This window comes from Mixophyes fleayi, chromosome 9 (genome assembly GCF_038048845.1).
Source record: "Mixophyes fleayi isolate aMixFle1 chromosome 9, aMixFle1.hap1, whole genome shotgun sequence".
NCBI lineage: Eukaryota > Metazoa > Chordata > Amphibia > Anura > Limnodynastidae > Mixophyes > Mixophyes fleayi.
In genome coordinates, this window is record NC_134410.1 from 10896493 (window position 1) to 10911522 (window position 15030).

General features: G+C 46.6%; 43 non-coding genes across 43 annotated transcripts; all 43 read right to left on the reverse strand.

The window, feature by feature from the left end:
- Positions 1 to 187: 187 nt before the first annotated feature.
- On the reverse strand, positions 188 to 259 carry TRNAE-CUC (transfer RNA glutamic acid (anticodon CUC)). Its single transcript has one exon. It is a non-coding gene; the product is annotated as a tRNA-Glu (tRNA).
- Positions 260 to 827: 568 nt separating this feature from the next.
- On the reverse strand, positions 828 to 899 carry TRNAE-CUC (transfer RNA glutamic acid (anticodon CUC)). Its single transcript has one exon. It is a non-coding gene; the product is annotated as a tRNA-Glu (tRNA).
- Positions 900 to 1008: 109 nt separating this feature from the next.
- On the reverse strand, positions 1009 to 1080 carry TRNAE-CUC (transfer RNA glutamic acid (anticodon CUC)). The gene has a single exon. It is a non-coding gene; the product is annotated as a tRNA-Glu (tRNA).
- A 109-nt stretch (positions 1081 to 1189) lies between these two features.
- Positions 1190 to 1261, reverse strand: TRNAE-CUC (transfer RNA glutamic acid (anticodon CUC)). The gene has a single exon. It is a non-coding gene; the product is annotated as a tRNA-Glu (tRNA).
- A 109-nt stretch (positions 1262 to 1370) lies between these two features.
- On the reverse strand, positions 1371 to 1442 carry TRNAE-CUC (transfer RNA glutamic acid (anticodon CUC)). Its single transcript has one exon. It is a non-coding gene; the product is annotated as a tRNA-Glu (tRNA).
- Positions 1443 to 2010: 568 nt separating this feature from the next.
- On the reverse strand, positions 2011 to 2082 carry TRNAE-CUC (transfer RNA glutamic acid (anticodon CUC)). The gene has a single exon. It is a non-coding gene; the product is annotated as a tRNA-Glu (tRNA).
- Positions 2083 to 2191: 109 nt separating this feature from the next.
- On the reverse strand, positions 2192 to 2263 carry TRNAE-CUC (transfer RNA glutamic acid (anticodon CUC)). Its single transcript has one exon. It is a non-coding gene; the product is annotated as a tRNA-Glu (tRNA).
- A 109-nt stretch (positions 2264 to 2372) lies between these two features.
- Positions 2373 to 2444, reverse strand: TRNAE-CUC (transfer RNA glutamic acid (anticodon CUC)). Its single transcript has one exon. It is a non-coding gene; the product is annotated as a tRNA-Glu (tRNA).
- Positions 2445 to 3012: 568 nt separating this feature from the next.
- TRNAE-CUC (transfer RNA glutamic acid (anticodon CUC)) lies at positions 3013 to 3084 on the reverse strand. Its single transcript has one exon. It is a non-coding gene; the product is annotated as a tRNA-Glu (tRNA).
- Positions 3085 to 3193: 109 nt separating this feature from the next.
- On the reverse strand, positions 3194 to 3265 carry TRNAE-CUC (transfer RNA glutamic acid (anticodon CUC)). Its single transcript has one exon. It is a non-coding gene; the product is annotated as a tRNA-Glu (tRNA).
- Positions 3266 to 3374: 109 nt separating this feature from the next.
- On the reverse strand, positions 3375 to 3446 carry TRNAE-CUC (transfer RNA glutamic acid (anticodon CUC)). The gene has a single exon. It is a non-coding gene; the product is annotated as a tRNA-Glu (tRNA).
- Positions 3447 to 4014: 568 nt separating this feature from the next.
- TRNAE-CUC (transfer RNA glutamic acid (anticodon CUC)) lies at positions 4015 to 4086 on the reverse strand. The gene has a single exon. It is a non-coding gene; the product is annotated as a tRNA-Glu (tRNA).
- A 109-nt stretch (positions 4087 to 4195) lies between these two features.
- Positions 4196 to 4267, reverse strand: TRNAE-CUC (transfer RNA glutamic acid (anticodon CUC)). Its single transcript has one exon. It is a non-coding gene; the product is annotated as a tRNA-Glu (tRNA).
- A 568-nt stretch (positions 4268 to 4835) lies between these two features.
- Positions 4836 to 4907, reverse strand: TRNAE-CUC (transfer RNA glutamic acid (anticodon CUC)). The gene has a single exon. It is a non-coding gene; the product is annotated as a tRNA-Glu (tRNA).
- A 109-nt stretch (positions 4908 to 5016) lies between these two features.
- Positions 5017 to 5088, reverse strand: TRNAE-CUC (transfer RNA glutamic acid (anticodon CUC)). Its single transcript has one exon. It is a non-coding gene; the product is annotated as a tRNA-Glu (tRNA).
- A 568-nt stretch (positions 5089 to 5656) lies between these two features.
- TRNAE-CUC (transfer RNA glutamic acid (anticodon CUC)) lies at positions 5657 to 5728 on the reverse strand. Its single transcript has one exon. It is a non-coding gene; the product is annotated as a tRNA-Glu (tRNA).
- A 109-nt stretch (positions 5729 to 5837) lies between these two features.
- Positions 5838 to 5909, reverse strand: TRNAE-CUC (transfer RNA glutamic acid (anticodon CUC)). Its single transcript has one exon. It is a non-coding gene; the product is annotated as a tRNA-Glu (tRNA).
- A 109-nt stretch (positions 5910 to 6018) lies between these two features.
- TRNAE-CUC (transfer RNA glutamic acid (anticodon CUC)) lies at positions 6019 to 6090 on the reverse strand. Its single transcript has one exon. It is a non-coding gene; the product is annotated as a tRNA-Glu (tRNA).
- A 109-nt stretch (positions 6091 to 6199) lies between these two features.
- TRNAE-CUC (transfer RNA glutamic acid (anticodon CUC)) lies at positions 6200 to 6271 on the reverse strand. Its single transcript has one exon. It is a non-coding gene; the product is annotated as a tRNA-Glu (tRNA).
- Positions 6272 to 6839: 568 nt separating this feature from the next.
- Positions 6840 to 6911, reverse strand: TRNAE-CUC (transfer RNA glutamic acid (anticodon CUC)). The gene has a single exon. It is a non-coding gene; the product is annotated as a tRNA-Glu (tRNA).
- A 109-nt stretch (positions 6912 to 7020) lies between these two features.
- Positions 7021 to 7092, reverse strand: TRNAE-CUC (transfer RNA glutamic acid (anticodon CUC)). Its single transcript has one exon. It is a non-coding gene; the product is annotated as a tRNA-Glu (tRNA).
- A 109-nt stretch (positions 7093 to 7201) lies between these two features.
- TRNAE-CUC (transfer RNA glutamic acid (anticodon CUC)) lies at positions 7202 to 7273 on the reverse strand. Its single transcript has one exon. It is a non-coding gene; the product is annotated as a tRNA-Glu (tRNA).
- Positions 7274 to 7841: 568 nt separating this feature from the next.
- Positions 7842 to 7913, reverse strand: TRNAE-CUC (transfer RNA glutamic acid (anticodon CUC)). The gene has a single exon. It is a non-coding gene; the product is annotated as a tRNA-Glu (tRNA).
- A 109-nt stretch (positions 7914 to 8022) lies between these two features.
- Positions 8023 to 8094, reverse strand: TRNAE-CUC (transfer RNA glutamic acid (anticodon CUC)). The gene has a single exon. It is a non-coding gene; the product is annotated as a tRNA-Glu (tRNA).
- Positions 8095 to 8662: 568 nt separating this feature from the next.
- TRNAE-CUC (transfer RNA glutamic acid (anticodon CUC)) lies at positions 8663 to 8734 on the reverse strand. The gene has a single exon. It is a non-coding gene; the product is annotated as a tRNA-Glu (tRNA).
- Positions 8735 to 8843: 109 nt separating this feature from the next.
- On the reverse strand, positions 8844 to 8915 carry TRNAE-CUC (transfer RNA glutamic acid (anticodon CUC)). The gene has a single exon. It is a non-coding gene; the product is annotated as a tRNA-Glu (tRNA).
- A 749-nt stretch (positions 8916 to 9664) lies between these two features.
- TRNAE-CUC (transfer RNA glutamic acid (anticodon CUC)) lies at positions 9665 to 9736 on the reverse strand. Its single transcript has one exon. It is a non-coding gene; the product is annotated as a tRNA-Glu (tRNA).
- A 109-nt stretch (positions 9737 to 9845) lies between these two features.
- TRNAE-CUC (transfer RNA glutamic acid (anticodon CUC)) lies at positions 9846 to 9917 on the reverse strand. Its single transcript has one exon. It is a non-coding gene; the product is annotated as a tRNA-Glu (tRNA).
- A 109-nt stretch (positions 9918 to 10026) lies between these two features.
- TRNAE-CUC (transfer RNA glutamic acid (anticodon CUC)) lies at positions 10027 to 10098 on the reverse strand. The gene has a single exon. It is a non-coding gene; the product is annotated as a tRNA-Glu (tRNA).
- Positions 10099 to 10666: 568 nt separating this feature from the next.
- TRNAE-CUC (transfer RNA glutamic acid (anticodon CUC)) lies at positions 10667 to 10738 on the reverse strand. The gene has a single exon. It is a non-coding gene; the product is annotated as a tRNA-Glu (tRNA).
- A 109-nt stretch (positions 10739 to 10847) lies between these two features.
- Positions 10848 to 10919, reverse strand: TRNAE-CUC (transfer RNA glutamic acid (anticodon CUC)). Its single transcript has one exon. It is a non-coding gene; the product is annotated as a tRNA-Glu (tRNA).
- A 109-nt stretch (positions 10920 to 11028) lies between these two features.
- Positions 11029 to 11100, reverse strand: TRNAE-CUC (transfer RNA glutamic acid (anticodon CUC)). The gene has a single exon. It is a non-coding gene; the product is annotated as a tRNA-Glu (tRNA).
- Positions 11101 to 11209: 109 nt separating this feature from the next.
- Positions 11210 to 11281, reverse strand: TRNAE-CUC (transfer RNA glutamic acid (anticodon CUC)). The gene has a single exon. It is a non-coding gene; the product is annotated as a tRNA-Glu (tRNA).
- Positions 11282 to 11849: 568 nt separating this feature from the next.
- TRNAE-CUC (transfer RNA glutamic acid (anticodon CUC)) lies at positions 11850 to 11921 on the reverse strand. Its single transcript has one exon. It is a non-coding gene; the product is annotated as a tRNA-Glu (tRNA).
- Positions 11922 to 12030: 109 nt separating this feature from the next.
- TRNAE-CUC (transfer RNA glutamic acid (anticodon CUC)) lies at positions 12031 to 12102 on the reverse strand. The gene has a single exon. It is a non-coding gene; the product is annotated as a tRNA-Glu (tRNA).
- Positions 12103 to 12211: 109 nt separating this feature from the next.
- TRNAE-CUC (transfer RNA glutamic acid (anticodon CUC)) lies at positions 12212 to 12283 on the reverse strand. Its single transcript has one exon. It is a non-coding gene; the product is annotated as a tRNA-Glu (tRNA).
- Positions 12284 to 12851: 568 nt separating this feature from the next.
- Positions 12852 to 12923, reverse strand: TRNAE-CUC (transfer RNA glutamic acid (anticodon CUC)). The gene has a single exon. It is a non-coding gene; the product is annotated as a tRNA-Glu (tRNA).
- Positions 12924 to 13032: 109 nt separating this feature from the next.
- On the reverse strand, positions 13033 to 13104 carry TRNAE-CUC (transfer RNA glutamic acid (anticodon CUC)). Its single transcript has one exon. It is a non-coding gene; the product is annotated as a tRNA-Glu (tRNA).
- Positions 13105 to 13213: 109 nt separating this feature from the next.
- On the reverse strand, positions 13214 to 13285 carry TRNAE-CUC (transfer RNA glutamic acid (anticodon CUC)). Its single transcript has one exon. It is a non-coding gene; the product is annotated as a tRNA-Glu (tRNA).
- Positions 13286 to 13853: 568 nt separating this feature from the next.
- TRNAE-CUC (transfer RNA glutamic acid (anticodon CUC)) lies at positions 13854 to 13925 on the reverse strand. The gene has a single exon. It is a non-coding gene; the product is annotated as a tRNA-Glu (tRNA).
- A 109-nt stretch (positions 13926 to 14034) lies between these two features.
- TRNAE-CUC (transfer RNA glutamic acid (anticodon CUC)) lies at positions 14035 to 14106 on the reverse strand. The gene has a single exon. It is a non-coding gene; the product is annotated as a tRNA-Glu (tRNA).
- Positions 14107 to 14215: 109 nt separating this feature from the next.
- Positions 14216 to 14287, reverse strand: TRNAE-CUC (transfer RNA glutamic acid (anticodon CUC)). Its single transcript has one exon. It is a non-coding gene; the product is annotated as a tRNA-Glu (tRNA).
- A 568-nt stretch (positions 14288 to 14855) lies between these two features.
- Positions 14856 to 14927, reverse strand: TRNAE-CUC (transfer RNA glutamic acid (anticodon CUC)). The gene has a single exon. It is a non-coding gene; the product is annotated as a tRNA-Glu (tRNA).
- Between the last annotated feature and the right edge of the window lie 103 nt (positions 14928 to 15030).

Genomic DNA, 15030 nt, shown 5'->3' on the forward strand with positions numbered 1-15030 from the left:
CCTTTAGACAAGAGCACAAGCCACTGAGCAGCCGTCAGAAAAATATTCACTTCCAAAGTAAGACTAGACCACCAGGGAGTGATGAGTTCTGCGGACACTTCGTGAAAGACCAGGAAGCTCTCTGAATGAAGAGCAGAGAAAAAACTGAGGCGCTTTAGTTGAAAGTCAAAAACAGTCAGACCTCACTTTCCCTGACCGGAAATCGAACCCGGGCCGCAGCGGTGAGAGCGCCGAATCCTAACCACTAGACCACCAGGGAGTGATGAGTTCTGTAAACACTTCGTGAAAGACCAGGAAGCTCTCTGAATGAAGAGCAGAGAAAAAACTGAGGCACTTCAATGTAAAAACAGCAGAGCGGTTGACAGTTGTGGTGACAAGGAAAATGTTTTTAGGAAAACTATAGGCTAATGTTATATGCACGTAAGTCTTAAGGTTCACTTCACAGAGGCCCCGACTCCATGAGAAGTCGTTCTGGTGGTGCTAAAGAAAGATTTTGAGGACTCGAATGTGAGGCATTGCCTAAATGTTTCTGATAAAATACCCTTTAGACAAGAGCACAAGCCACTGAGCAGCCGTCAGAAAAATATTCACTTCCAAAGTAAGACACCTCACCCTTTGTTATAAATTCCTACTGTCTATTCTGACCTCTCGCTACTTGGTTCAAAGACCTTAGATTTGAGAAATGAAGCTGTGACGTTTAAGCCTTTTTTACCTTTGAAAGTTCTGCATTTTCTTCGCTTTCAATGTTTTTCATAAACCTTGGTAAAATGGCCTCCCTTACTCAATACAGGTGACTAGTTGAAAGTCAAAAACAGTCAGACCTCACTTTCCCTGACCGGGAATCGAACCCGGGCCGCGGCGGTGAGAGCGCTGAATCCTAACCACTAGACCACCAGGGAGTGATGAGGTCTGCGGACACTTCGTGAAAGACCAGGAAGCTCTCTGAATGAAGAGCAGAGAAAAAACTGAGGCGCTTTAGTTGAAAGTCAAAAACAGTCAGGCCTCACTTTCCCTGACCGGGAATCGAACCCGGGCCGCGGCGGTGAGAGCGCCGAATCCTAACCACTAGACCACCAGGGAGTGATGAGGTCTGCGGACACTTCGTGAAAGACCAGGAAGCTCTCTGAATGAAGAGCAGAGAAAAAACTGAGGCGCTTTAGTTGAAAGTCAAAAACAGTCAGACCTCACTTTCCCTGACCGGAAATCGAACCCGGGCCGCGGCGGTGAGAGCGCCGAATCCTAACCACTAGACCACCAGGGAGTGATGAGGTCTGCGGATACTTCGTGAAAGACCAGGAAGCTCTCTGAATGAAGAGCAGAGAAAAAACTGAGGCGCTTTAGTTGAAAGTCAAAAACAGTCAGACCTCACTTTCCCTGACCGGAAATCGAACTCGGGCCGCGGCGGTGAGAGCGCCGAATCCTAACCACTAGACCACCAGGGAGTGATGAGGTCTGTAAACACTTCGTGAAAGACCAGGAAGCTCTCTGAATGAAGAGCAGAGAAAAAACTGAGGCGCTTCAATGTAAAAACAGCAGAGCGGTTGACAGTTGTGGTGACAAGGAAAATGTTTTTAGGAAAACTATAGGCTAATGTTATATGCACGTAAGTCTTAAGGTTCACTTCACAGAGGCCCCGACTCCATGAGAAGTCGTTCTGGTGGTGCTAAAGAAAGATTTTGAGGACTCGAATGTGAGGCATTGCCTAAATGTTTCTGATAAAATACCCTTTAGACAAGAGCACAAGCCACTGAGCAGCCGTCAGAAAAATATTCACTTCCAAAGTAAGACACCTCACCCTTTGTTATAAATTCCTACTGTCTATTCTGACCTCTCGCTACTTGGTTCAAAGACCTTAGATTTGAGAAATGAAGCTGTGACGTTTAAGCCTTTTTTACCTTTGAAAGTTCTGCATTTTCTTCGCTTTCAATGTTTTTCATAAACCTTGGTAAAATGGCCTCCCTTACTCAATACAGGTGACTAGTTGAAAGTCAAAAACAGTCAGACCTCACTTTCCCTGACCGGGAATCGAACCCGGGCCGCGGCGGTGAGAGCGCCGAATCCTAACCACTAGACCACCAGGGAGTGATGAGGTCTGTGGATACTTCGTGAAAGACCAGGAAGCTCTCTGAATGAAGAGCAGAGAAAAAACTGAGGCGCTTTAGTTGAAAGTCAAAAACAGTCAGACCTCACTTTCCCTGACCGGGAATCGAACCCAGGCCGCGGCGGTGAGAGCGCCGAATCCTAACCACTAGACCACCAGGGAGTGATGAGGTCTGCGGATACTTCGTGAAAGACCAGGAAGCTCTCTGAATGAAGAGCAGAGAAAAAACTGAGGCGCTTTAGTTGAAAGTCAAAAACAGTCAGACCTCACTTTCCCTGACCGGAAATCGAACCCGGGCCGCGGCGGTGAGAGCGCCGAATCCTAACCACTAGACCACCAGGGAGTGATGAGGTCTGTAAACACTTCGTGAAAGACCAGGAAGCTCTCTGAATGAAGAGCAGAGAAAAAACTGAGGCGCTTCAATGTAAAAACAGCAGAGCGGTTGACAGTTGTGGTGACAAGGAAAATGTTTTTAGGAAAACTATAGGCTAATGTTATATGCACGTAAGTCTTAAGGTTCACTTCACAGAGGCCCCGACTCCATGAGAAGTCGTTCTGGTGGTGCTAAAGAAAGATTTTGAGGACTCGAATGTGAGGCATTGCCTAAATGTTTCTGATAAAATACCCTTTAGACAAGAGCACAAGCCACTGAGCAGCCGTCAGAAAAATATTCACTTCCAAAGTAAGACACCTCACCCTTTGTTATAAATTCCTACTGTCTATTCTGACCTCTCGCTACTTGGTTCAAAGACCTTAGATTTGAGAAATGAAGCTGTGACGTTTAAGCCTTTTTTACCTTTGAAAGTTCTGCATTTTCTTCGCTTTCAATGTTTTTCATAAACCTTGGTAAAATGGCCTCCCTTACTCAATACAGGTGACTAGTTGAAAGTCAAAAACAGTCAGACCTCACTTTCCCTGACCGGGAATCGAACCCGGGCCGCGGCGGTGAGAGCGCCGAATCCTAACCACTAGACCACCAGGGAGTGATGAGGTCTGTGGATACTTCGTGAAAGACCAGGAAGCTCTCTGAATGAAGAGCAGAGAAAAAACTGAGGCGCTTTAGTTGAAAGTCAAAAACAGTCAGACCTCACTTTCCCTGACCGGGAATCGAACCCAGGCCGCGGCGGTGAGAGCGCCGAATCCTAACCACTAGACCACCAGGGAGTGATGAGGTCTGCGGATACTTCGTGAAAGACCAGGAAGCTCTCTGAATGAAGAGCAGAGAAAAAACTGAGGCGCTTTAGTTGAAAGTCAAAAACAGTCAGACCTCACTTTCCCTGACCGGAAATCGAACCCGGGCCGCGGCGGTGAGAGCGCCGAATCCTAACCACTAGACCACCAGGGAGTGATGAGGTCTGTAAACACTTCGTGAAAGACCAGGAAGCTCTCTGAATGAAGAGCAGAGAAAAAACTGAGGCGCTTCAATGTAAAAACAGCAGAGCGGTTGACAGTTGTGGTGACAAGGAAAATGTTTTTAGGAAAACTATAGGCTAATGTTATATGCACGTAAGTCTTAAGGTTCACTTCACAGAGGCCCCGACTCCATGAGAAGTCGTTCTGGTGGTGCTAAAGAAAGATTTTGAGGACTCGAATGTGAGGCATTGCCTAAATGTTTCTGATAAAATACCCTTTAGACAAGAGCACAAGCCACTGAGCAGCCGTCAGAAAAATATTCACTTCCAAAGTAAGACACCTCACCCTTTGTTATAAATTCCTACTGTCTATTCTGACCTCTCGCTACTTGGTTCAAAGACCTTAGATTTGAGAAATGAAGCTGTGACGTTTAAGCCTTTTTTACCTTTGAAAGTTCTGCATTTTCTTCGCTTTCAATGTTTTTCATAAACCTTGGTAAAATGGCCTCCCTTACTCAATACAGGTGACTAGTTGAAAGTCAAAAACAGTCAGACCTCACTTTCCCTGACCGGGAATCGAACCCGGGCCGCGGCGGTGAGAGCGCCGAATCCTAACCACTAGACCACCAGGGAGTGATGAGGTCTGCGGACACTTCGTGAAAGACCAGGAAGCTCTCTGAATGAAGAGCAGAGAAAAAACTGAGGCGCTTTAGTTGAAAGTCAAAAACAGTCAGACCTCACTTTCCCTGACCGGAAATCGAACCCGGGCCGCGGCGGTGAGAGCGCCGAATCCTAACCACTAGACCACCAGGGAGTGATGAGGTCTGTAAACACTTCGTGAAAGACCAGGAAGCTCTCTGAATGAAGAGCAGAGAAAAAACTGAGGCGCTTCAATGTAAAAACAGCAGAGCGGTTGACAGTTGTGGTGACAAGGAAAATGTTTTTAGGAAAACTATAGGCTAATGTTATATGCACGTAAGTCTTAAGGTTCACTTCACAGAGGCCCCGACTCCATGAGAAGTCGTTCTGGTGGTGCTAAAGAAAGATTTTGAGGACTCGAATGTGAGGCATTGCCTAAATGTTTCTGATAAAATACCCTTTAGACAAGAGCACAAGCCACTGAGCAGCCGTCAGAAAAATATTCACTTCCAAAGTAAGACACCTCACCCTTTGTTATAAATTCCTACTGTCTATTCTGACCTCTCGCTACTTGGTTCAAAGACCTTAGATTTGAGAAATGAAGCTGTGACGTTTAAGCCTTTTTTACCTTTGAAAGTTCTGCATTTTCTTCGCTTTCAATGTTTTTCATAAACCTTGGTAAAATGGCCTCCCTTACTCAATACAGGTGACTAGTTGAAAGTCAAAAACAGTCAGACCTCACTTTCCCTGACCGGGAATCGAACCCGGGCCGCGGCGGTGAGAGCGCCGAATCCTAACCACTAGACCACCAGGGAGTGATGAGGTCTGCGGATACTTCGTGAAAGACCAGGAAGCTCTCTGAATGAAGAGCAGAGAAAAAACTGAGGCGCTTTAGTTGAAAGTCAAAAACAGTCAGACCTCACTTTCCCTGACCGGAAATCGAACCCGGGCCGCGGCGGTGAGAGCGCCGAATCCTAACCACTAGACCACCAGGGAGTGATGAGGTCTGTAAACACTTCGTGAAAGACCAGGAAGCTCTCTGAATGAAGAGCAGAGAAAAAACTGAGGCGCTTCAATGTAAAAACAGCAGAGCGGTTGACAGTTGTGGTGACAAGGAAAATGTTTTTAGGAAAACTATAGGCTAATGTTATATGCACGTAAGTCTTAAGGTTCACTTCACAGAGGCCCCGACTCCATGAGAAGTCGTTCTGGTGGTGCTAAAGAAAGATTTTGAGGACTCGAATGTGAGGCATTGCCTAAATGTTTCTGATAAAATACCCTTTAGACAAGAGCACAAGCCACTGAGCAGCCGTCAGAAAAATATTCACTTCCAAAGTAAGACACCTCACCCTTTGTTATAAATTCCTACTGTCTATTCTGACCTCTCGCTACTTGGTTCAAAGACCTTAGATTTGAGAAATGAAGCTGTGACGTTTAAGCCTTTTTTACCTTTGAAAGTTCTGCATTTTCTTCGCTTTCAATGTTTTTCATAAACCTTGGTAAAATGGCCTCCCTTACTCAATACAGGTGACTAGTTGAAAGTCAAAAACAGTCAGACCTCACTTTCCCTGACCGGAAATCAAACCCGGGCCGCGGCGGTGAGAGCGCCGAATCCTAACCACTAGACCACCAGGGAGTGATGAGGTCTGCGGATACTTCGTGAAAGACCAGGAAGCTCTCTGAATGAAGAGCAGAGAAAAAACTGAGGCGCTTTAGTTGAAAGTCAAAAACAGTCAGACCTCACTTTCCCTGACCGGGAATCGAACCCGGGCCGCGGCGGTGAGAGCGCCGAATCCTAACCACTAGACCACCAGGGAGTGATGAGGTCTGTGGATACTTCGTGAAAGACCAGGAAGCTCTCTGAATGAAGAGCAGAGAAAAAACTGAGGCGCTTTAGTTGAAAGTCAAAAACAGTCAGACCTCACTTTCCCTGACCGGGAATCGAACCCGGGCCGCGGCGGTGAGAGCGCCGAATCCTAACCACTAGACCACCAGGGAGTGATGAGGTCTGCGGACACTTCGTGAAAGACCAGGAAGCTCTCTGAATGAAGAGCAGAGAAAAAACTGAGGCGCTTTAGTTGAAAGTCAAAAACAGTCAGACCTCACTTTCCCTGACCGGAAATCGAACCCGGGCCGCGGCGGTGAGAGCGCCGAATCCTAACCACTAGACCACCAGGGAGTGATGAGGTCTGTGGATACTTCGTGAAAGACCAGGAAGCTCTCTGAATGAAGAGCAGAGAAAAAACTGAGGCGCTTCAATGTAAAAACAGCAGAGCGGTTGACAGTTGTGGTGACAAGGAAAATGTTTTTAGGAAAACTATAGGCTAATGTTATATGCACGTAAGTCTTAAGGTTCACTTCACAGAGGCCCCGACTCCATGAGAAGTCGTTCTGGTGGTGCTAAAGAAAGATTTTGAGGACTCGAATGTGAGGCATTGCCTAAATGTTTCTGATAAAATACCCTTTAGACAAGAGCACAAGCCACTGAGCAGCCGTCAGAAAAATATTCACTTCCAAAGTAAGACACCTCACCCTTTGTTATAAATTCCTACTGTTTATTCTGACCTCTCGCTACTTGGTTCAAAGACCTTAGATTTGAGAAATGAAGCTGTGACGTTTAAGCCTTTTTTACCTTTGAAAGTTCTGCATTTTCTTCGCTTTCAATGTTTTTCATAAACCTTGGTAAAATGGCCTCCCTTACTCAATACAGGTGACTAGTTGAAAGTCAAAAACAGTCAGACCTCACTTTCCCTGACCGGGAATCGAACCCGGGCCGTGGCGGTGAGAGCGCCGAATCCTAACCACTAGACCACCAGGGAGTGATGAGGTCTGCGGATACTTCGTGAAAGACCAGGAAGCTCTCTGAATGAAGAGCAGAGAAAAAACTGAGGCGCTTTAGTTGAAAGTCAAAAACAGTCAGACCTCACTTTCCCTGACCGGGAATCGAACCCGGGCCGCGGCGGTGAGAGCGCCGAATCCTAACCACTAGACCACCAGGGAGTGATGAGGTCTGCGGACACTTCGTGAAAGACCAGGAAGCTCTCTGAATGAAGAGCAGAGAAAAAACTGAGGCGCTTTAGTTGAAAGTCAAAAACAGTCAGACCTCACTTTCCCTGACCGGAAATCGAACCCGGGCCGCGGCGGTGAGAGCGCCGAATTCTAACCACTAGACCACCAGGGAGTGATGAGGTCTGTAAACACTTCGTGAAAGACCAGGAAGCTCTCTGAATGAAGAGCAGAGAAAAAACTGAGGCGCTTCAATGTAAAAACAGCAGAGCGGTTGACAGTTGTGGTGACAAGGAAAATGTTTTTAGGAAAACTATAGGCTAATGTTATATGCACGTAAGTCTTAAGGTTCACTTCACAGAGGCCCCGACTCCATGAGAAGTCGTTCTGGTGGTGCTAAAGAAAGATTTTGAGGACTCGAATGTGAGGCATTGCCTAAATGTTTCTGATAAAATACCCTTTAGACAAGAGCACAAGCCACTGAGCAGCCGTCAGAAAAATATTCACTTCCAAAGTAAGACACCTCACCCTTTGTTATAAATTCCTACTGTCTATTCTGACCTCTCGCTACTTGGTTCAAAGACCTTAGATTTGAGAAATGAAGCTGTGACGTTTAAGCCTTTTTTACCTTTGAAAGTTCTGCATTTTCTTCGCTTTCAATGTTTTTCATAAACCTTGGTAAAATGGCCTCCCTTACTCAATACAGGTGACTAGTTGAAAGTCAAAAACAGTCAGACCTCACTTTCCCTGACCGGGAATCGAACCCGGGCCGCGGCGGTGAGAGCGCCGAATCCTAACCACTAGACCACCAGGGAGTGATGAGGTCTGCGGACACTTCGTGAAAGACCAGGAAGCTCTCTGAATGAAGAGCAGAGAAAAAACTGAGGCGCTTTAGTTGAAAGTCAAAAACAGTCAGACCTCACTTTCCCTGACCGGAAATCGAACCCGGGCCGCGGCGGTGAGAGCGCCGAATCCTAACCACTAGACCACCAGGGAGTGATGAGGTCTGTAAACACTTCGTGAAAGACCAGGAAGCTCTCTGAATGAAGAGCAGAGAAAAAACTGAGGCGCTTCAATGTAAAAACAGCAGAGCGGTTGACAGTTGTGGTGACAAGGAAAATGTTTTTAGGAAAACTATAGGCTAATGTTATATGCACGTAAGTCTTAAGGTTCACTTCACAGAGGCCCCGACTCCATGAGAAGTCGTTCTGGTGGTGCTAAAGAAAGATTTTGAGGACTCGAATGTGAGGCATTGCCTAAATGTTTCTGATAAAATACCCTTTAGACAAGAGCACAAGCCACTGAGCAGCCGTCAGAAAAATATTCACTTCCAAAGTAAGACACCTCACCCTTTGTTATAAATTCCTACTGTCTATTCTGACCTCTCGCTACTTGGTTCAAAGACCTTAGATTTGAGAAATGAAGCTGTGACGTTTAAGCCTTTTTTACCTTTGAAAGTTCTGCATTTTCTTCGCTTTCAATGTTTTTCATAAACCTTGGTAAAATGGCCTCCCTTACTCAATACAGGTGACTAGTTGAAAGTCAAAAACAGTCAGACCTCACTTTCCCTGACCGGGAATCGAACCCGGGCCGCGGCGGTGAGAGCGCCGAATCCTAACCACTAGACCACCAGGGAGTGATGAGGTCTGCGGATACTTCGTGAAAGACCAGGAAGCTCTCTGAATGAAGAGCAGAGAAAAAACTGAGGCGCTTTAGTTGAAAGTCAAAAACAGTCAGACCTCACTTTCCCTGACCGGGAATCGAACCCGGGCCGCGGCGGTGAGAGCGCCGAATCCTAACCACTAGACCACCAGGGAGTGATGAGGTCTGTGGACACTTCGTAAAAGACCAGGAAGCTCTCTGAATGAAGAGCAGAGAAAAAACTGAGGCGCTTTAGTTGAAAGTCAAAAACAGTCAGACCTCACTTTCCCTGACCGGAAATCGAACCCGGGCCGCGGCTGTGAGAGCGCCGAATCCTAACCACTAGACCACCAGGGAGTGATGAGGTCTGTAAACACTTCGTGAAAGACCAGGAAGCTCTCTGAATGAAGAGCAGAGAAAAAACTGAGGCGCTTCAATGTAAAAACAGCAGAGCGGTTGACAGTTGTGGTGACAAGGAAAATGTTTTTAGGAAAACTATAGGCTAATGTTATATGCACGTAAGTCTTAAGGTTCACTTCACAGAGGCCCCGACTCCATGAGAAGTCGTTCTGGTGGTGCTAAAGAAAGATTTTGAGGACTCGAATGTGAGGCATTGCCTAAATGTTTCTGACAAAATACCCTTTAGACAAGAGCACAAGCCACTGAGCAGCCGTCAGAAAAATATTCACTTCCAAAGTAAGACACCTCACCCTTTGTTATAAATTCCTACTGTCTATTCTGACCTCTCGCTACTTGGTTCAAAGACCTTAGATTTGAGAAATGAAGCTGTGACGTTTAAGCCTTTTTTACCTTTGAAAGTTCTGCATTTTCTTCGCTTTCAATGTTTTTCATAAACCTTGGTAAAATGGCCTCCCTTACTCAATACAGGTGACTAGTTGAAAGTCAAAAACAGTCAGACCTCACTTTCCCTGACCGGGAATCGAACCCGGGCCGCGGCGGTGAGAGCGCCGAATCCTAACCACTAGACCACCAGGGAGTGATGAGGTCTGCGGGTACTTCGTGAAAGACCAGGAAGCTCTCTGAATGAAGAGCAGAGAAAAAACTGAGGCGCTTTAGTTGAAAGTCAAAAACAGTCAGACCTCACTTTCCCTGACCGGGAATCGAACCCGGGCCGCGGCGGTGAGAGCGCCGAATCCTAACCACTAGACCACCAGGGAGTGATGAGGTCTGCGGACACTTCGTGAAAGACCAGGAAGCTCTCTGAATGAAGAGCAGAGAAAAAACTGAGGCGCTTTAGTTGAAAGTCAAAAACAGTCAGACCTCACTTTCCCTGACCGGAAATCGAACCCGGGCCGCGGCGGTGAGAGCGCCGAATCCTAACCACTAGACCACCAGGGAGTGATGAGGTCTGTAAACACTTCGTGAAAGACCAGGAAGCTCTCTGAATGAAGAGCAGAGAAAAAACTGAGGCGCTTCAATGTAAAAACAGCAGAGCGGTTGACAGTTGTGGTGACAAGGAAAATGTTTTTAGGAAAACTATAGGCTAATGTTATATGCACGTAAGTCTTAAGGTTCACTTCACAGAGGCCCCGACTCCATGAGAAGTCGTTCTGGTGGTGCTAAAGAAAGATTTTGAGGACTCGAATGTGAGGCATTGCCTAAATGTTTCTGATAAAATACCCTTTAGACAAGAGCACAAGCCACTGAGCAGCCGTCAGAAAAATATTCACTTCCAAAGTAAGACACCTCACCCTTTGTTATAAATTCCTACTGTCTATTCTGACCTCTCGCTACTTGGTTCAAAGACCTTAGATTTGAGAAATGAAGCTGTGACGTTTAAGCCTTTTTTACCTTTGAAAGTTCTGCATTTTCTTCGCTTTCAATGTTTTTCATAAACCTTGGTAAAATGGCCTCCCTTACTCAATACAGGTGACTAGTTGAAAGTCAAAAACAGTCAGACCTCACTTTCCCTGACCGGGAATCGAACCCGGGCCGCGGCGGTGAGAGCGCCGAATCCTAACCACTAGACCACCAGGGAGTGATGAGGTCTGTGGGTACTTCGTGAAAGACCAGGAAGCTCTCTGAATGAAGAGCAGAGAAAAAACTGAGGCGCTTTAGTTGAAAGTCAAAAACAGTCAGACCTCACTTTCCCTGACCGGGAATCGAACCCGGGCCGCGGCGGTGAGAGCGCCGAATCCTAACCACTAGACCACCAGGGAGTGATGAGGTCTGCGGACACTTCGTGAAAGACCAGGAAGCTCTCTGAATGAAGAGCAGAGAAAAAACTGAGGCGCTTTAGTTGAAAGTCAAAAACAGTCAGACCTCACTTTCCCTGACCGGGAATCGAACCCGGGCCGCGGCGGTGAGAGCGCCGAATCCTAACCACTAGACCACCAGGGAGTGATGAGGTCTGCGGACACTTCGTGAAAGACCAGGAAGCTCTCTGAATGAAGAGCAGAGAAAAAACTGAGGCGCTTTAGTTGAAAGTCAAAAACAGTCAGACCTCACTTTCCCTGACCGGAAATCGAACCCGGGCCGCGGCGGTGAGAGCGCCGAATCCTAACCACTAGACCACCAGGGAGTGATGAGGTCTGTAAACACTTCGTGAAAGACCAGGAAGCTCTCTGAATGAAGAGCAGAGAAAAAACTGAGGCGCTTCAATGTAAAAACAGCAGAGCGGTTGACAGTTGTGGTGACAAGGAAAATGTTTTTAGGAAAACTATAGGCTAATGTTATATGCACGTAAGTCTTAAGGTTCACTTCACAGAGGCCCCGACTCCATGAGAAGTCGTTCTGGTGGTGCTAAAGAAAGATTTTGAGGACTCGAATGTGAGGCATTGCCTAAATGTTTCTGACAAAATACCCTTTAGACAAGAGCACAAGCCACTGAGCAGCCGTCAGAAAAATATTCACTTCCAAAGTAAGACACCTCACCCTTTGTTATAAATTCCTACTGTCTATTCTGACCTCTCGCTACTTGGTTCAAAGACCTTAGATTTGAGAAATGAAGCTGTGACGTTTAAGCCTTTTTTACCTTTGAAAGTTCTGCATTTTCTTCGCTTTCAATGTTTTTCATAAACCTTGGTAAAATGGCCTCCCTTACTCAATACAGGTGACTAGTTGAAAGTCAAAAACAGTCAGACCTCACTTTCCCTGACCGGGAATCGAACCCGGGCCGCGGCGGTGAGAGCGCCGAATCCTAACCACTAGACCACCAGGGAGTGATGAGGTCTGCGGGTACTTCGTGAAAGACCAGGAAGCTCTCTGAATGAAGAGCAGAGAAAAAACTGAGGCGCTTTAGTTGAAAGTCAAAAACAGTCAGACCTCACTTTCCCTGACCGGGAATCGAACCCGGACCGCGGCGGTGAGAGCGCCGAATCCTAACCACTAGACCACCAGGGAGTGATGAGGTCTGCGGACACTTCGTGAAAGACCAGGAAGCTCTCTGAATGAAGAGCAGAGAAAAAACTGAGGCGCTTTAGTTGAAAGTCAAAAACAGTCAGACCTCACTTTCCCTGACCGGAAATCGAACCCGGGCCGCGGCGGTGAGAGCGCCGAATCCTAACCACTAGACCACCAGGGAGTGATGAGGTCTGTAAACACTTCGTGAAAGACCAGGAAGCTCTCTGAATGAAGAGCAGAGAAAAAACTGAGGCGCTTCAATGTAAAAACAGCAGAGCGGTTGACAGTTGTGGTGACAAGGAAAATGTTTTTAGGAAAACTATAGGCTAATGTTATATGCACGTAAGTCTTAAGGTTCACTTCACAGAGGCCCCGACTCCATGAGAAGTCGTTCTGGTGGTGCTAAAGAAAGATTTTGAGGACTCGAATGTGAGGCATTGCCTAAATGTTTCTGATAAAATACCCTTTAGACAAGAGCACAAGCCACTGAGCAGCCGTCAGAAAAATATTCACTTCCAAAGTAAGACACCTCACCCTTTGTTATAAATTCCTACTGTCTATTCTGACCTCTCGCTACTTGGTTCAAAGACCTTAGATTTGAGAAATGAAGCTGTGACGTTTAAGCCTTTTTTACCTTTGAAAGTTCTGCATTTTCTTCGCTTTCAATGTTTTTCATAAACCTTGGTAAAATGGCCTCCCTTACTCAATACAGGTGACTAGTTGAAAGTCAAAAACAGTCAGACCTCACTTTCCCTGACCGGGAATCGAACCCGGGCCGCGGCGGTGAGAGCGCCGAATCCTAACCACTAGACCACCAGGGAGTGATGAGGTCTGTGGGTACTTCGTGAAAGACCAGGAAGCTCTCTGAATGAAGAGCAGAGAAAAAACTGAGGCGCTTTAGTTGAAAGTCAAAAACAGTCAGACCTCACTTTCCCTGACCGGGAATCGAACCCGGGCCGCGGCGGTGAGAGCGCCGAATCCTAACCACTAGACCACCAGGGAGTGATGAGGTCTGCGGACACTTCGTGAAAGACCAGGAAGCTCTCTGAATGAAGAGCAGAGAAAAAACTGAGGCGCTTTAGTTGAAAGTCAAAAACAGTCAGACCTCACTTTCCCTGACCGGAAATCGAACCCGGGCCGCGGCGGTGAGAGCGCCGAATCCTAACCACTAGACCACCAGGGAGTGATGAGGTCTGTAAACACTTCGTGAAAGACCAGGAAGCTCTCTGAATGAAGAGCAGAGAAAAAACTGAGGCGCTTCAATGTAAAAACAGCAGAGCGGTTGACAGTTGTGGTGACAAGGAAAATGTTTTTAGGAAAACTATAGGCTAATGTTATATGCACGTAAGTCTTAAGGTTCACTTCACAGAGGCCCCGACTCCATGAGAAGTCGTTCTGGTGGTGCTAAAGAAAGATTTTGAGGACTCGAATGTGAGGCATTGCCTAAATGTTTCTGATAAAATACCCTTTAGACAAGAGCACAAGCCACTGAGCAGCCGTCAGAAAAATATTCACTTCCAAAGTAAGACACCTCACCCTTTGTTATAAATTCCTACTGTCTATTCTGACCTCTCGCTACTTGGTTCAAAGACCTTAGATTTGAGAAATGAAGCTGTGACGTTTAAGCCTTTTTTACCTTTGAAAGTTCTGCATTTTCTTCGCTTTCAATGTTTTTCATAAACCTTGGTAAAATGGCCTCCCTTACTCAATACAGGTGACTAGTTGAAAGTCAAAAACAGTCAGACCTCACTTTCCCTGACCGGGAATCGAACCCGGGCCGCGGCGGTGAGAGCGCCGAATCCTAACCACTAGACCACCAGGGAGTGATGAGGTCTGCGGGTACTTCGTGAAAGACCAGGAAGCTCTCTGAATGAAGAGCAGAGAAAAAACTGAGGCGCTTTAGTTGAAAGTCAAAAACAGTCAGACCTCACTTTCCCTGACCGGGAATCGAACCCGGGCCGCGGCGGTGAGAGCGCCGAATCCTAACCACTAGACCACCAGGGAGTGATGAGGTCTGCGGACACTTCGTGAAAGACCAGGAAGCTCTCTGAATGAAGAGCAGAGAAAAAACTGAGGCGCTTTAGTTGAAAGTCAAAAACAGTCAGACCTCACTTTCCCTGACCGGAAATCGAACCCGGGCCGCGGCGGTGAGAGCGCCGAATCCTAACCACTAGACCACCAGGGAGTGATGAGGTCTGTAAACACTTCGTGAAAGACCAGGAAGCTCTCTGAATGAAGAGCAGAGAAAAAACTGAGGCGCTTCAATGTAAAAACAGCAGAGCGGTTGACAGTTGTGGTGACAAGGAAAATGTTTTTAGGAAAACTATAGGCTAATGTTATATGCACGTAAGTCTTAAGGTTCACTTCACAGAGGCCCCGACTCCATGAGAAGTCGTTCTGGTGGTGCTAAAGAAAGATTTTGAGGACTCGAATGTGAGGCATTGCCTAAATGTTTCTGATAAAATACCCTTTAGACAAGAGCACAAGCCACTGAGCAGCCGTCAGAAAAATATTCACTTCCAAAGTAAGACACCTCACCCTTTGTTATAAATTCCTACTGTCTATTCTGACCTCTCGCTACTTGGTTCAAAGACCTTAGATTTGAGAAATGAAGCTGTGACGTTTAAGCCTTTTTTACCTTTGAAAGTTCTGCATTTTCTTCGCTTTCAATGTTTTTCATAAACCTTGGTAAAATGGCCTCCCTTACTCAATACAGGTGACTAGTTGAAAGTCAAAAACAGTCAGACCTCACTTTCCCTGACCGGGAATCGAACCCGGGCCGCGGCGGTGAGAGCGCCGAATCCTAACCACTAGACCACCAGGGAGTGATGAGGTCTGCGGGTACTTCGTGAAAGACCAGGAAGCTCTCTGAATGAAGAGCAGAGAAAAAACTGAGGCGCTTTAGTTGAAAGTCAAAAACAGTCAGAC